This window comes from Aulostomus chinensis, chromosome 4 (genome assembly GCF_037954235.1).
Source record: "Aulostomus chinensis isolate RoL2024-O1b breed Wild chromosome 4, RoL_Achi_v1.0, whole genome shotgun sequence".
In the NCBI taxonomy this organism is placed as follows: domain Eukaryota; kingdom Metazoa; phylum Chordata; class Actinopteri; order Syngnathiformes; family Aulostomidae; genus Aulostomus; species Aulostomus chinensis.
This window is the reverse complement of record NC_141323.1, coordinates 24,615,378-24,621,568: the sequence shown is the minus strand read 5'-3', so window position 1 is coordinate 24,621,568 and position 6,191 is coordinate 24,615,378.

Below are 6,191 nucleotides of genomic sequence, written 5' to 3'. Positions count from 1 at the left end.
AAATAAAAGAAGGAACTCACGATCCAGGCCTGTGTGGTGGATCAGGTCTTCTTGTGTCCAGTCAGCATCTGGACTGCGGGAGTGTGTACTGGAGACTGATAGAGTTGAAAGTGCTACCAGTCTGATGGTGGTGTGCTCAGGTAAAACTGGACATTCCAAACAAGCTGCTGCTTCCTCGATGACACCAGCACATCTGCTGATTCAGCCTTTCTTCTGCTCCCCCCTCCACAGATTTGCTGGTCCAGCCAAACATCTCCTTCTCTGCCTTCACTGACGGCGTCTCTGAGGTGAGGCAGCAGGAGACTCTGCTGCTCCGGGGCTCCAACTTCACCATCAGTTGCTCTGTTGAACCACAGTACCCAGGAGGCCTGTTCCAGCTCATCTTCTCCACCTCCAGCACGGCACAGAACTACACCCTACCAGCGCTCAAGCACTCCGCCCAGTTCCTGTTCTCAGCAGCAGACCACACCCACCGAGGGAACTACAAATGTGTTTATCACCTGTCCCATGTTTTCCCCCATCACTTCTCCTCTGAGAGCCAGGAGCTCCACCTCATCATAGCAGGTGACAACAGGACCAGCTGGAGTCAGACAGAAGAATGTGACCCTGACTACATTTACATGCACTTTCTACTCCTCTGTTCTCCTGCTTCTTGTTTTTAGCCTGAAAATGACAACATTCTGATGAAGCTGTTTACATGACTATGGAAAATAGTCCAGCTAGCTAATTCTAACTAGCTAGGCTAGTCTGAGAGATGAAGGGCGGAGCTAAAATTCACTGTCACGTTGATCATTTTCTTGATAGTCCAACAGGCTCCTTAAGAACAACTTTGGACTCAAATGCCCCGTTAAAAAAGAAATCTATAAGTCCAAGGAAACAAGCACCTTGGTACAATTCAGAAAGCAGACACCTGTAAAGTGTCATGAGATAACTTTTGTTGTGATTTGGCGCAATATAGATAAAACTGACTTGACTTGTCATTTGTTTGTCTCCCGTCCAGTTAAAGTGTCTCACACTGTGAGACTCTACAGTTTTAATTCCTCCTGAAGTTCATTCATGACAGAAAAGCCTCAAACCTAAATAATATTGGTCTGTCCTACGTTTTCATTGAGAAATGCTCAGTTTTGAAAACCCACCCAGAATAAACTCTTTCTAGAATCCTGATTAAATCTGGACTGTTGTCATTTTCAGAATAACAGTGGAACGATGGCGGACGTGTAAAAATAGTCTGTGTTAAATGAATCCACCAACCTTCTGGGAAATATGCTTCTTGTCCATCATCCCCAGAACCAGACAAGGAGACAGAGACTCTCCTCTAGGGAGCTGAGACCCTCGCTAGTTAGCTTAGCACATTGAATAGTAGCGGTTGGGAAGTGTTAGCAAGTGTTAATAGTTTCTCCAGAAACATTTGTTCGTCCTATCATTTGCTCACGTGAAGGTCCCACTTCAAACTCAGTGTCAGAACGAACCTGACAGGAAACGATCTCGTTGCAAGAGGCCCCAGACTTGAACTGGACAATTTGAACAAACAGGAAACAAAGAGAGAGGAAACTGCATGAGGTTCAACACGTTGGTGAAATCAAACCAAGAATGTTGTAATTACATGTTCTGTGTGTCCATGAGGGAGCTGAGACCAGCAGAGACCAGCAGACCATGAGTTAGCTTAGCATAATGAATGGTAGTGAGTGGGAAGTGTTAGCATCAACTGTCTCAGGATCATGATGTTGGTTTGTCCTGCAGTCCTCCTCCTCCTCCTCCTCCTCTCTTCCAATGTCGGCCATGATCAGTAGCAGCAGTCGCTCTCCTGCTCCAACAAACATTTGGTTTTGGTGGCCAAATCACTGCTCCCAGTCAGGAAAGTAGTCCCAGCTATGTGTCTGATTCTAAAATTAGAATGTCTGTTAAAAGTGATCCACAAGCCCAGATATATGAATGCAGGTGTAGCGGCTCCAGACTGAGGGGTATCTGGACGCTACATGTGATACCCAGGATGAAGACTGAGGATCAATGAAGAGAGAAACGATGGATGAACGTCTTCTCAAGTCCGTTTGATTTCTGAGGCTTCGTTGGGCCTGTGGGAAAAATCTCTCAGCCTAACCCACGTAAGCGTCAGAGCTCCACCTACTGGTCAGGTGGAATAAATTCAAAAAATAGGGGGTGTCTGTTTTATGTGAAAACACATGAAATAACAACATTTTCTGTCTGTTTATATTAAAACTTCTATTTTCTTTTTTTTCAGTTCCTTCCACAGGCAACGACTGTTTGGGACTTTTATGCTAACACTTCCCACCTCCTACCATTCATTGTGCTAAGCTAACTAGCATGAGTCTCAGCTCCTAGAGAAGGGTCTCCATCTTCTAGTCTGGCTCTGGGGATGATGGACAATCAGAGACTTCTCCTAAAAGTTAGCGTGTTCCTTTAACATGCAGCCTTCCATCAAGAACCTTCAACCATCAACATGTCTGTGGTGGTCAGTGGTGATGTCATTGATCAAATGTGATGATTCTAAATGTTTTTCAGTGCCTTTAAGTGATTTCATCATCAGAGCGTTCATCCACCATCTGATCCTGGGGTCATGTGCTGTCTTCTTCTACCGCTACTTCAAGGTAACACGACGTAGCTTCGTAGTCCTTGGCTATGAGCAGTTGTTTCAGCAGCAACTGGAGGTCTGAGCTGTCATGTCTTCCAGGCCAAAATGGAGCGGCAGGCAGGACACCAGGAGAACATTGAACTCAACGCTGGTGATGCTACAGAGGAAGGCTTGGTTGATGAAGAGGCTGGAGTTCACCACCAAGACACCACGAACGTGTGACTGCAGCGCCGCCACAACTGAGCTCCAGGCTTCTTCTGCTTTCACCGTGATGATGTTTCAAGCAACAGGACGTCTCCTCATTGCAGTCTTGTAGTTTTCCTCATGTTTTCATGATCGTCCATCTCTGTTCTCAAGGTCAAGTCTCAGTTCTGGCCTGTTTTATCAGATAGATCAAAGGTTATTGAAGGTCCCTGAAATGAAAACTCCATGTTCTCAGTTCTGATCCTGCATCTCTGTGGTCATGGCTCATTTATCTCTCCACACATGACAAACCAAAAACTTTTCCAGTGTTTTTACATCAGACTCCCGGTTTTTCTTTTTTTCTCTTCCTGTTAAAACAATCCAAACATTTGAGGACTCATCCTTCCCTCAGTGGTGTCAACTCATTTTCCATCCAATGGAAACGTCTCCTCAGATTTGGATGCTCCTCCCCCATCCACCACGTGATGCACTGTGGCCCCAAAATACTTTTTTCCCATAAACATCCAAGAAGAAGTGGCTGCAAAACATTGGATTGATTGTTTTAGTCTCTACAGCCCAAACTGACGCGTTCCACTGACAGAATAAAACTGATGGAAAGTCTGAAGGGACCATGATTCCATTTTTGTACCCACTTTTGTTAGCAGCAAGCTAACCACAAGTAGCCAGAGCAGGTCAAGTGAACATGTTCTGCTGTGCGGGGGTGCGTTCACTGCTTCTGGCTCATGTAGAGGTCACATCCTGTCACATGACCCATGAGGACAGAGGTTCTGTTCATCATCAGAACTGTTGAGGAGCCGTCTGAGCACATTTTGATGAAAAATAATCACAAAATCAACTTTAAACAAGTTCCCATCTACCAGCATAGCAGAGATCAGCTCATGGTCCAATACTGGGCCTCCTCCTCATTAGTAGGCTGGATTTTTACAGTGAACATTTGAAGTCACCAAATGAGAGATGGAAACAAAATGAAGTCCAGTTTGATGCTGGAAAACCACTTCTTTGACAAAACTGTGTTTTTCTCAGCTTTCGTTAAAAAAATGACAGTTTTTCATGAAACCATCCTTCATTCAGGTGTTGATGAAAAATATAATAGACTCACTGACAACAAATCTTTTGAAATGAAAACAGACACCTTGGTCTTTGTTCTGATGAGCTCTGATGTTGTTCAACTGTTGGTCTCTGAGCCTCAGCACCCCTGCCTGTTTGAAGGCGTATTCTGTCCAAGTAGAGCTCATGATGTGTTCATCTGACCAAAATAAAAATGGATGAAAATGTCAAGAACCTCCCTCCCAAATGTGATGTCTTCCACTGAAACACCTCTGGAACATTGAGAGGTTTCCTCCTCCAACAGTCTTGTCTTCTTACCAGCTTTGCTCTCTCACTACTGTTTAGTGTTGGAGAGATTTTGTTCTGTGACACCTGTGAGGAAGAGACTTCTATTCTTCTTTATGATGTCATGACCTGATTTCTGGAGTGAAAGTAGTTAGTGTGATGTCATAATGAGCTCCATGATTTTCTGTTATTTTTGGTAAGAGTTTAATTGTTTCACCTGTACATGCGTAGTTAAGCCAGAAGGGGGCAGTTTAGCTCATAGAGTGCTTGGTGACGTGAAAAATCTGTAAAAAAAAGTGTTCTTTTTCTGCGGTGGTTCTGCTGATGCTTCCAGTTCTTGCCAATGCTGAAGTAATAAAAGAAGGTGTTGTCCAGCAATGCTGTCTGTCTTCATGGTGTCTCATTGATTCCTTCATCTACATATCAGGCCACAGCAACAGTGCTGTCCCTCACTACACAACATTGACACTGAGATTCCCACTAATGATGAGTCAGCACATCCTGACTGTTATGATGACCTCAGCCTGAATGCTCCTCCTTCTTGAGATGCCAGACCTCAAAGGACTCCAGTTTGACTCAGAGTCACTTCTTCTTCTCTTGGACAAATAAATGGATGAACAAACACTAAAATATCAATCATGATTTAAACCCACTGGCAAAACCAATGTTTCCACTTTGTTGATTTGTATAATTTCCTTCAATAAATACAAGTGGGTGGAGCCCAGATGGTCCAAACCTGTTTCCTGTCTCCTGTCATTGTGGAGAGTCTCTGTTCTGTCCTGCTGCTGTCCAGTTGTCTCTACTGAGCCAACTCAGGCTCACACCCTCTTCATCAAAACATGACGTTTGGTCGAGTCCTGTCACATCAACAGGTGACGTGGAGGAAGTCATCAGGAGACACGGCGATGTACAGCTCTGTGACATCAGCAGAACTGTGGAAGTTTATACTGAGTCTCCTGATGACAAGTGGCAGTATACAGATATTAAAGAGGGTCTGAGCTAAAACTGAACCTTGGGAACTTCAACCTTTGATCTCAGAGTTTTGTGTTTGATCTTAGAATTCTTTCTTTGATCTCACTTTGATTCCTCAATGATTTCTTTGTGGACACAAATTGTCTTTGATCTCTCAATGAGACAAAGACATAGAAGCTCAAACCTCAGCCTCCAGGAGGCCGTGATCCTATAGTGGTCAGTACTCTGTGTTGTGGCTGCAGCAACCCTGGTTTGAATCCGGGTCACGGCAGCAACATGAATACTGACTAGTATTTGTTGTTAAACTGGACAGTTTGTCTGTTGAAGCTCTCTCAGACACTCCTTTATTCATCCTACCTTCAGGCTCAGCAGCATCATAGTGAATGTGTCTGACTAGGATCAGAACCCTCAACCTGTAGGGCTGTGGTGCAATGAGAACACATCTGACAACGGATCAGAGGAGTGTCTGTTTGACTCCTGAAAACTCCATTTAAAGCTGAGAGGAACTTGTTCTTCATCACCAAATTCCCTCCCTGCACGTTGTCTCTCCAAAAGCATTCAAATCAAAGTTGAACCTTTGACAAAAAGCTCCCAGTAGGTGATGCAGGCTCCACCTCGCTCTTGGTTCTGGAACCTCACCAGTTGAAGCTTTCTCAGCACTTGGATCTCATGTTTCTGACATCTCTGAGCTTGTTTCCTATCCACCTGTCTCATATTGATGAGGTCATACAGCCTGATGATGTCCATGGTTCTCCTTTGAGTGGTTCCTTCTGGGAGAGTTCTCTCTCTGTAACTTGTGTGTGTGTTTGGTCGTATCCTGTTTCTCCTTGACAGCACTTTAGTGTTTTTACCACTGGTGTGACTGACTCTGGAGAAATTTCTTTGTGTGTATTGATGGACACGGGCCAAGCAGAAATTTCCCACAATGCCATAAGGCGGTGTTTGGTCATTGTTGAGCAGGCGTCAGTCTGACAACAATGTCATATTATTTTGTTATCACTTGACCAGACCCAAAAGTAGGCTCCAGGTATCAGTTTCTTCTCAATGCTAATGTCTGCTAGCTTAGTCTGCTGCTTTGATGGCTCTGACTACA